This window comes from Echinops telfairi, unplaced genomic scaffold (genome assembly GCF_000313985.2).
Source record: "Echinops telfairi isolate 266 unplaced genomic scaffold, ASM31398v2 ScPeMD7_7457;HRSCAF=8495, whole genome shotgun sequence".
In the NCBI taxonomy this organism is placed as follows: Eukaryota; Metazoa; Chordata; class Mammalia; order Afrosoricida; family Tenrecidae; genus Echinops; species Echinops telfairi.
The window spans coordinates 1,617,032-1,628,423 of record NW_022111357.1 but is presented as its reverse complement, the minus strand read 5'-3'; the positions used below and the strand labels follow the sequence as shown (position 1 = coordinate 1,628,423).

The following is an 11,392-nucleotide window of genomic DNA, read 5'->3' as shown; positions in this document are numbered from 1 at the left end:
TAGGATAAAAGGCCTGGTGATCTATTCCCTCAAATTAGCCAATTTAAGCCCTATGGACCACAGTGGGTCAATCCACAATTCATCATGGGGATGGCATGAGACTGGAAAGGGTTTCATTCCATTATATGTGGGGCAGCCATGGGTCAGGGCCCATTTCACTGCAGTAAACAACAACAAATAAACGTGTCACGACACAGATAACTAAGTACCGGGGAGCCGCGGCAGGGGCAGTGAGCAGGCTGTGGTGTGTGATGCCAGTGCTCTTCCTGGGAAGTGAGGGTTGGGAGAGTGCCACCTCCCTGGTTGTGAGCTCCCCCAGGAAACCCCAAGATTAACATTTGGATTCCTGCAGTAGTAGCCACCACCTCAGGCTTAGCAGCGGATTTTGAAAAATAAGACATGACTAATGCTTGGGAATAAAATCTACTTATTTATTTCCAGGAGATAATCTTGCAATTATTATTATTATTATTTTTTGCAATTATTATTTTTATTGTTGAGTTACTGTGTTAAGAATTTTGAACTTCGAAAAAGAGTAAAAATAAATTGGTACCTCGTTATTCTTGGTTTTTCTTGGTTCTGAGGCAGGCTTGGTTCTGTGGGCTAAGGGGAGACTCTCTGTCTTTTAAAGCAAGTCTCCCATGGTAGATTTGTCCTTTAGAAAGAGATCGGTTGGTTATAAATATTCTCAGAAAAGGTAAAAAAAGTTCAAAGTATTTCCACCTGGGGAAAACAATACCAAGCAAGGCCACACTGAGCAGAAGGATGGGAACCTGGCTGGGCTGCTTCTCTAAAGGGTGCTGACGTATTCAGTGCTGCTCACCTTCCCAACGCGATCGCTGAAGTCACAGTGGGTGCATAAGCAAATGTGGTGAAGAAAGCTGATGGTGCCCGAATATTACAAGATATAGTGTTTAGGGTCTTAAAGGCTTGAAGTTAAACAAGTGGCCATCTAGCAGGGAAGTAACAAAGCTCACATGGAAGAAGCACACCAGCTTGTGAGATCATAAGGTGTCGATGGGATCAGATATCAGGCATCAGAGGACCCAAAACAAACAATCATATCAATGTGAACGCGGGGGGGTCAGAGTGGAGACCCAGAGCCCATCTGTAGATAATTGGACATCCCCTCACAGAAGCATCACAAGGAAAGGCTGAATCAGCCAGGGTGCAGTATAGCACTGAGGAAACACACAACATTCCTCTTTTTCTTTCCCTCACCCCTGCCCCCCGCCCCTATCATGATCCGAGTTTTACCTTACAAATCTGGCTAGACCGGAGTATGTACACTGGTACCGATAAGAACTCTCAACATACGGAATCCAGGATAGATAAACCCCTCAGGAACAATAATAGGAGTAGCGATACCATGAGGGTAGGGGGAAGGTGGGGGGAGAAAGGGGGGAACCGATTTCAATGATCTATGTATAACAGCCCCCCACCCGGGGCCGAACAACAGAAACGTGGGGGAAAGGAGACAGCAGTTGGTATAAGATCTGAAAAAAAATTTTTTTTTAATTTATCAAGGATTAAGATGGGTAGGAGGAGGGGAGGGAGGGAAAAAAGAGGAGCTGATATCAAGGGCTCAAGTAGAAAGAAAATGTTTTGAAAATGATGATGGCAACATATGTACAAAGGTGATTGATACAATTGATGTATGAGTTATTATAAGAGCTGTAAGAACCCCCAATATGATTTATGAATAAAATAATAAGGGGTGCTGATGAAAGGACAAGCCCATGCTCACATTCAGGCCCTACCACTGACCTGCTGAGAGACTCTGAGCACACGATTTCCCTCTCCCAACCTCATTCCCTTGTCCATAAATGGGCACTCCATCACCTCATTCACAGGGCTGTTGGTAAAGGGACGAAGATAGAGTGCGAAGGTGAGCCTCCAGCAGGCTGTGTACACACACCTGGGACACTGCAGACACCCTGCGGCTCGGCTGCACACCCACCAGCCAGCAATTTCTCAGGCACCGCTCTCAGCTGGTTCAGCTCAAATCAGAGCCCGTTCTGTAAAAACACAGCCCTGTCCAGAGAAGCAACCGCCGTGTGTTTGGTGGGTCACCGGCCTGCCAGGCCCAGCCTGCCGGGCCGTGAACATCAACAAGGCCCCTTCCTGGGGAGAGAAGGAACAGGGCCCCGGCTTGTTCTCCGACAGCAGAGTGCTGGCGGCCATAAGGCACATTTTAAGGCGGGACGCTTCTTCCTGCCCCATTGGTAGCTGTCTACATAAGGCGTCCATTATGTGCAGACCCCAAGGCCATCAAGCCTGGCCTGAACAGACAGGCTAAAATTAGCGGGCAATGTGCACCCGCCAGAGACACAGAAGATTCGCAGCTTAGATAGATGACTCCTGCTGCCAGGCCAGGCGTGGCCAGCAGGGGCGGGGTGGTGGTAGTCAGGGGGAGAAGGTCTACGAACCACCCGTCCCAGAGGCCTGGCCACACCCGGCTGGCGCTACAAGGGAGCAGGAGGAGGGTAAGCATGTAGATCTGCTGTCGGGTGTCGCGATGCTTCCAACTCACAGCCACCCTCTGTGCAAGGGAATGAAATGCTGCTGCCTGTCCCCGCACCATCCCCACAATTGTGAGTTTGAGCCCATTGTTGTCCCTTAACCAACAGCCCTGCGAAAGCGGTGACAGGCTTCCCGCTTTACGGACAAGGGACCGAGGCTGAGGCGGGCAGTCATTTGCTGGGCCTGTGTCAATTCATCGCATCGAGGGTCTTTCTCTCTCTCGCTGGCTTCCCACCTTGCTAAGCAGGGCGTCTTTTTCCAGGGACTGGTCTCTCCTGAGAGGGCTTTCTACTCTCATTAAGAGTGCCAATCTCAGACACTCACAGGTGAGGTTCTACCCTGTCCTGTGGGGTCGATATGAGTCAGCTTTGACACGATGGCAGTGAGTTTGGTGTGGCTTGGGGTCTCTGCTGATAGTACACCCAAAGCACTTGTTGCTATTGAGTTGATTCTAACTCACAGGGATCCTACAGGACAGCGTAGGCCTCTCCCATAACGTTTCCAAGGCTGCGATTTTTATGGAAGCAGGCTGCCTCAAAAAAGTTGGTGGACAGTGGAATTAAAACATAATGGATCCCGCCCCCCACCCCGGAAACACGTGTGAAGTCCCTTGAATATGAAGATGAGGCAAAAAGTCTTGCTACAAATCACGGAAACCTTTATGAACCCAAACCATCAGAAGATGAAGCGGTTGATTCTCGACACCCCCTCCACCTGCCAAGGGCAGCGTTTCCGTCTCTCCAGCCCTTTCCTGAAGGGTGTTGTGCTCTCGGCTCGACACCACGTGAAAAGGGAAGTGTGCATTTCCTGGAGGGACTCAAACCATGTTCCTTTTAAATGTGCTTTGAGTTTGGGGACGAACAAGAGGCCTAAGGGGCTAGATCAGAGTGGTGGGGTCGACAGGTGAGATGTCCCATGAAATTCTCATAGGGCAGCCCTTGCTACCCCAGAAGAATGAGCCAAGCATAATGCCATGATGGAAAAAATTTCCATGGTGCAGTTTTCCTGGTCTTTTTCTCACCAATATAGTTTTCAGTTTTCATAAAACTCATTCGCAATAAGCCCCATGTGACACTGTGTCCTTTGGGGGGGGGGGATCAATTAATATTATCCCCTGGAAGTCCCACCCTGACAGTCCCAAAAAACAGTTGTCAAGACCTTCTGAGCTGATCTCTCTTGCCTTGTATTTAACTGGCCCAGTGGATTCCCTGAATTTAGAGGGCATGTCAAAAATAGATTTGATACATTCAGTACCAATAAGTGCCAATCATAGGAGTTGTGAAATGACATCTAGGACATCATACATGAATAAAATAAAAGATCGTTAAAATGAAAAACAATAAAATCCCCCAAAGGAATGTTAGAAGAGACTCTGAAACGTATTCTTCAGTGGAGAGCAGCTAAAATGAACTGAAGAAATGAAGTAGAAGAGCTGACTAGATGATTTCAAAGGGCGACTTGAGGTGACAAGTATTACAATGAAATGTGCAGAGACCTGCAGCTAGAAATCAAACTGGAAAAGCACACTTAGCATTTTTTTTTCAAGCTGGATTAACTGGGAGGGAAAAAAGTCAAGCCTTGGATTTCAATATTGAAGGATTCTGTAGGCAAAGTATGTGTGTAAGTCTGGGTAAACTAGGGAAACAAATCCACAGAAACGCATATGGATAAGAGAGTTTTATATAAAGGGTAAGCATACATTAAGAAAGCATCCCAACCCAGTGCTGTCCAAGCCCATAAGTCCAACATTACCCCATATGTCCAACACCGATCTGCAAAGTCCCCCTCAGTCTCACGCAATGATGCTGACTGCAGGAGGAAAACCAAATCAGGGAGCATGTAAGCATTTCAGCGCTGGCAGGGGTCTCCACGCAGCTGCTCCAGCACCCAGGACTGCATCAGGGTAGGCCCATGTGGCTTTTCTTTGGGGATGTCTTGCAGGAAGTGAGCCTTGCCAGCTGAAGCAGGGAACTGGCTAAGGCAGCTGCACCCTGGTCTGACCATCAGAGAGCAAGAGACCCGAGAACTAGAAGGGCGAGGTTGAGCAAGCCATTTATCTCTCTGCCCTTCAATTAATCCCACATGTGTTTATCAGCCAGGTTGGCACAATAAACCTTAACTATCTTAGTATTGAACAGCAAAAAGTCTACACACACACACACACACACACACACACACACACACAAAGATGGAAAGAATACATACTTGTACCCAAAAGAACTGGGCAATGTGCAACCACTTCAGAGTGCAGTGTATGATCAAGAGCTCATGTTATTATAGGAAGAAGTGCAAGCACTGAAGACATTTGGTGAAAAATAAGACTAGAAACGGACGGAATACAAATCACCATGTTTTGACAGATGAGTGCATTTCTGGGATTGACGGAAAGAGATCCATCTCTGCGCCCCTTCCAAACAAAGATGCTTCACTAGAATGTGGAACGTTTCCAACAACATCAATAGTAGCATCCACAAGTAAAATTTTGCTGGAAGTAACTTCAAAAACGATTGTAGCAGTTCTGTCAGAAATTCAAGGTACGGACAGCACTGAGAAAAGTGATCATTCCAGGCCACTCAATTGTGCTCACCTGGAGTGTGTGCACAGCCCAAGAGGCAGTCATTTGAATGGAACAAGGAGATTCTTCCTGGTTTAAAATGAGGAAAAGCATGACTCGGGATTACGCTACCCTTTCACCACAGGTATTCAGTCTTGCTGAGCAGATTCGCCAAGGAGCTGAATTCTATGGTGAACAGCACTGCAAAAGACCCACAGCAAAGGATTTCTTTAAAGTGTTAACAAGCAAGGGTGTCACTCTGAGGATAAGGCACACCGGATGTGTGGTCTTTTTAACCACCCCCTATACAGGGGAAAGCTGGACACTGAACCAGGAAGCCCGAAAAAGAATGGAAGCCTTTCGAGGATGATGCTGGCAAAGAAGATGTGATGTGTCATGGAATTCTGGAAGAATGAACAAACTTGTCTTGGAATAAACACCTCCAGAATGCTTCTTAGAAGCATGGCTAGCTAGACGCCATCCCTCATTTGGTCATGTGACCAGGAGGGACCAATCCCTAGGGATTGGTAAAGTAGAGGATCCATGCAAAAGAGGAAGGTTCTTGACAGAGTGCCTGCAACGATGGGTGGACACACAGCATAGGACACAGAGTTATGTCCTGGCACTATGATTTGGAATCAGCTCAAGAGCACCTAACAACGACAACAACAATCTTTATGAGAGTAGGTCACCACGAATTTTCTTCTGTGTGGCTGCTTGTGGGTTCGAACCATGGCCTTGTAGGGATCAGTGGGGCACTTAACCACTGCACCACCAGGCACCTGAGGTGGCACACCTCGTTTCATCACAGGATGAAATGGGCTGACTTTGGGGTGTGGCTCTCAGGTGGCATCTGAGATGAAGGGACTGGATGCTGAGATTCCTTGAATGCTTTGCTGTGATGGGAGTTCTGCTGGGCACAGAACACGCACACCTGTGACGGCCACCCAACATATCAGGGTGTTCCTAACAGCGACGCTTCTGCCCTCTCCTGCGCTGCACCCCTCCGATAAATTCCTATCGATCCTTCCAGTGCCGGTTCATGCTCCCTGTCCACTGCCATCCGTCTATGTCAGTGTGCAGTGGCCCAACAGGACAGGGTAGAACTGCCCCTGTGAGTCTCTGAGAATGTCACTGTATATGGGGGCAGAAAGGCCCAGCTTTCTCCCAGGGGCGTGGGGGTGGGGCAGCTGGTGGTTTCAAACCGTTGACCTTGCGGATTGCAGCCCAATGCTTAACCCACTATACCACCAGTGCCTCTGCAGCTACGCTTTTCCACAGCACATTGGTATTCCTTTGCGCACGTATCCATTCTGCAGAGCAGATGCTCTTATTTTTGTCCGTAACTCCTACTGGTGCCTGGACAGAAAACTGCTGAATCGAATTTCTCAAGAAAAAGTCGTTAATTGGTCTTTCTGCCTATTGGGGCACATGCGCTAACTGTGTAGGCCCAGTACCTTTGAAGGACACACGCCCAGACTCATGTAGGCTCCCACTGCGCAGCTGCAGCTGCTTGCTGTGACCCAGAGACTGAGCTGGCAGAGGAGCGCAGACTGCCAGGCCACCTGACTAGCACTGCCATCCCTTGTGATTGCATTTGATTCCGGGACCAGCTTGGAGGAAGGTATCCCACTCCCTAATCACATGGAAGTCCTGGGGGGTGGGGGGGCTCTGATCAGCTCCCCTGCTCCCCAAGGGAGTGACAGGGCAGCTGGGGAAGTCCAATTCTCTCTGCTCCTCAGCGGACTCTACTCCCCTGGGCATGAGAGAGAGCAGAGCGCTTTGAATTTCGCCAGGAGAGGAGGCTGTACAGCGATGCGTCCTTAAAGGGTGGCTGCCTGTGGCCCACTGCTCCGGGTATGGCAGGGCCTTGCACTTGCTCTGGATGCCACCTGGGGGGCGGGCACCCATGAGTGGTTTCCATTGCCATCCAGGTTCCCATCATGTCTGTGCACACCACTGAGTGATGTAAAACTCATCACCATCAGCGCCATTTCCAGAGCTGTATGTCTGTGCCTGAGGGCCAGAGGAGGGAGCAGACGAAGACCCCGTGACTGCTGGAAAGTCCCGCAGCCCTGCTCCTGGCTGGGCCCCCTGAAGGAGGTGTGGAAGCCCCCCATGTCCCCCAAGCACCTGTGACCTGTGACCTCTGGCTGGGGGATCTGAAGCCCTGCAGTGGCTCCTGGAGGGGAGGGCTGGAGACTCTCAGACTACAGTCCTGTCAACAAGGGGCCTCCCATCCAGGTGCCGCAGGTTCAACGCCATCGCCTCCTTTCAGCCCTCAGGAGAGTGCAGGCCTCCACCTGGTGCTTGCTGCCCAGAGGCGTCTCTCAGCTCCACGGAGCTGATCAGCGCCCTCTCTGATCCCTGCGGGTCCAGCCTGAGCCTGCTCCTTGGTGTGGCGGCCCAAGTCCTGCTGCCATCCTGCAACCTCAGTCCGACCCACTCCTCCTTTTGAGCTTGATGTCTCAGCCACTCTACCTTGGCACCTGCTGGCAGCCTAGTATGCCCTGTGCTGTTGTGTGTTTAACACCTGGAGTACTTCTGCCCATCCTACAAAGCCCAGTTCCCATGGCACCTTCAAGGCTACATTGTCCCTGAATCACCTCCACACCCAGACTAGATAGAGAGACCCCCCCTGCTTTCCAGGGGTTTGCTGGACTGGGCTATTTGCATGCCTTCCTCCTCCAGCAGACTGGGACCTTCGAGAGGGCGATGGCATGGTTTGCTCCTCTCTGGGTCTCGGTGCCCAGCTCAGAGAATAAGGTAGATCAGGCACCTAAGTAGGCGCCGACGGCTGGCCGGCCCTCAGTTTCCCTATGTAACATCTCATCCTCATGGGTCCCTGTGGCTCACTCTGGACTGGCTGAGCCTGATCTTGGGGACGGTGCAGACACAAGCTGTGTTTCGTTGCAAGGTGGATGGGCTCCCCATGAGCTGAGCAGGTGCTGACCCAGTGATGGCTGGCTGGTGGCCTGGGGAGCTCTGAGACAAGGATATAGGGGAACAGGAGGAGGTGGGGGAACTGAGGCTGGAAAGGGGCAGGGGTGGGTCACAGAGAGCTCGCTCCAGTCCAGTCAGCTTCCTCCTAGTCCTCAGCTTCCCACTCTTCCTAGTTCCCAGCATGCCTTGCACCTGTACCAGGCAAACCACATCCTGTGCTCAAGAGCTTCCTAGGCCAGGTATCCAGGCCAAGGACTCTCAGGTGCGGGAAGAGACTCTCAGGCCCCTCCTTCAATTACTCCGAGGCAGTCAGCAGCCCTTTCCCCTGGAGACCAGGTGGGTTGGGTGCTTGGGGGTGGCACTGAGCCCAGCCAAACTCAGGCCAGGAGGCAGGTCTGGGATAGGGTGTTGACCCATTCTGAGTTCACTGCTCAACCTGGTGTCTGCTCGGAACCTTCAGAGATCGGCATTATGGTGGGGGAAGCCTCAAACCTGGACAACAGTCTCCTGCCCACCTCCCACCCACCTGCCTCCCCACTTAGGTTTCAGCTCCTCCTCAGTTTCTCCCAGCCTGCCTGGCCTGCTGCCCAGGAGCTCTGCGCCCGGCACTCCCTTCTGCATGAAAGAGGCTCACTGACAGGGTAGCCTGGTCTCCTATACGGCTGTGCCCCTCACCAAACTTGCGTTCTCTGCTTAGTCCTGCCCATGATCACAGCCCGTTGGCAGCCTCTGCCCTTCCCCTCTTGGCACCAGCAGCCTCTAGTGATCATGATGTGCTGCCCAGCCCTGAGCTGGTAGTGGCCAGTGTTTGACCTGAGTTAGACCTCAAACAGACTTTGCTAGAAGGGACCCAGGCTCCTCCCCCGCATGCACACATCCACAGACATGGCCATACAGAGCCAGCTCTGGCTCTCCCTGGCTGTGAGTTCTCAGAGCAATCAGGCAGGAGACAGCCCCCCCGTCCCATGGCCTTGGCTGGCTCGAGGCCTGCCCAGCTCACTGTGCCCTGCTCTCTCACTGTGCAGACAGAGAAACAGACATCCAGAAAGGAAGGTGCCGGCTGGAGATTTTCCGAAGGGCAGAGGTGGGGTCAGGACCATTTTCCTGGCATGCTGCCCAGGACTCTTGCCCTCACCATGTAGTACTGTGTGCAGAAAGTCCAGTTACAGAGCCATGGGTGTTTGGGTGGCTTTTCCAAGATGTTTGAGAGGGGTGGTGGGTGGTGGTGGGGCTCCATCCTCCAGCCCAAGGCCTAGGCCCTCCCATGTTCCAAAGAAAACATGCCCAGGGGCCTTTGAGCTGTGCTGAAATTACTTCCTGTCCAGGTGTGGGGAAGAGATGAGGCAGCTTACCTGCCAAAAGCCAGCTGTGGTCTCATGGTCAAGACGTGTCAGAGATGTCTAAGAGCGTGGCGGGCTGTGCTGGAGCGAGGCCTGTGGGAAGGAAAGAAAGTGAGAATATCATTCTCCCACCATCTGTCAGCTTGCACTTGAGTGTGAAACCTGAATCCCCAACTGGTGAGCACAGGCTTGCTCATTGTGGCCTCACAGCCGAGCCCCAGCTACTGCCCCTTCCCCAACATATGCACCACAGAGTCAAGCCCATGTCGTGTTCCCCCTGCGGATACAACCATAGTCTCATAACCCAGCTAAGAGCTGCGCCACGTCATCGGCCCCTGTGGAACCCCTTGGCATTCTTTCAAGAACTCCCTAGAGGAACTCCCTCAAGGGACCTGGGTGGTTCAATGGTTAAGGGCTCAGCTGTTTAACTGAAGGTGAGTGGTTCAAATCTACTTAGCAGCTCTAAGAGAGAGAGAGAGACCCAGGGATCTGCTCTGGCAAAGATTACAGCATCAGAAATGGACTGAGAATTGGCTTGAGGCCACTTAAGGAGGACAAGAGCATAGTTCTTTGTATTTCACTCATTCTTTCTTTCATTATTCGTTCATCCACACCTCATGTAGTTCACAATCATTCGAGGGAAGTTTTTACATGTTGGGGTCAGATCTATGGAGATGAATTCATTGAGAGTGGCAGGTCACTCTACACTACAAGTGCCCTGTAGACCCAGGGCACACTCCAAAGGCTCCTGATTCCCAGCCTGCTGAGCTTCCTTCCTCCTCCGAGCGAGCTCTGTGCCAAACATCAGGGAAAGCATTTTAGATGGACCACACTGGGTGGTATAGGCTTCCCAGTCATTTTCAGCAGATAGACACCTTTAAAAAAATCATTTTATTAGGGGCTCGTACAACTCTTATCACATTCCACACATCAATTGAATCAGGCATGTTTGTACATATGTTGCCCTCATTCTCTTCTAGACATTTACTTTCTATTGAGCCCTTGGTACCAGCTCTTTTTTTTTCTCCCCCTTCCCCCACACCCTCATAACCCCCCGGTAGATTGTACATTGCTATTATTTTCATTTCTCACACTGACCGCTGTCTCCCTTCCCCCATGTTTTCTGCTGTTCTTCTCCCTGTAGAGGGGTGTATGGTTATGTGTCGATCATTGTGATCGGTTCCCCCTTTCTCCCTTCTGCTCCCCCTCTTCCCCCTACCCTTCCGGGATCACCAGTCCCACTCCTGGATTCTGTGTGTCGTGAGCTCCCATCCCTTTCTATACCTGTGCACATGTTCCAGTCTAGTCTGAACTGGGAAGCAGCACTGGGGTCATGACAGTGGGGGGTGAGGAAGCCACAAGGACCCAGAGGAAGACACCTTTTTAGATAACCATATTTTCAAAAAATGACAACTGTCACACTGAGTATCTTTTCATTAAGAAGATACACAAAACAATGCAATAAGGAACTTAATACTTTCAATTGTATTTTAGTAATAACAGCAGCACACACAGTTTCATTGGAAATATCATCACATGCATTTCAATGCCCCATTGAGATGTGTTATTTGTGTTTCCTGGGCTTAAGACTTTGCCTCCCTTGGAGGTCTAGTCATCAGTCATTCAATAATGCTTATGCAGCATGTCTGAGATACCTGGTCCTGTGACCAGCAGGTTGGGGATCTTGGTATAAAACAAGGGTTCTGCAGTGGGGCGTGCTTAAACTCAGGCTCAGCTCAGATTGGATGTGTGCACTTGGTTAGGCCATTTGATCAGGGTCCCTTGTGAGTAAAATGGGGAGGATAATGCTGACAACGGCAAGTTGTTGTAGAGATTAAATTAAATGAGAGAGCGGAACACACCCATGCCAGGTGTTTGTCAGGGTTAGGCCCACAGCAGAAGCTCAATAATGGGCTCCAGAGGATTATCATTAGTACCTATATTACCATAACCATCATTCACTCTCATTCCCGCCCTCACCAATATCTCCATCAACATCATCACCGACACCACCACCACCACCACCACCACC

At 50.7% G+C, this 11,392-nt stretch overlaps 1 protein-coding gene across 1 annotated transcript in view; it reads right to left on the bottom strand.

The window, feature by feature from the left end:
• Positions 1-11,392, bottom strand: part of HIVEP3 (HIVEP zinc finger 3) — a 449,179-nt gene that overhangs the window by 176,800 nt on the left and 260,987 nt on the right. Inside the window, exon 2 of the mRNA XM_045299139.1 lies at positions 9,373-9,453. The gene's annotated coding sequence lies outside the window, so the exon portion shown is untranslated. The remainder of the gene's footprint in view (positions 1-9,372; positions 9,454-11,392) is intronic.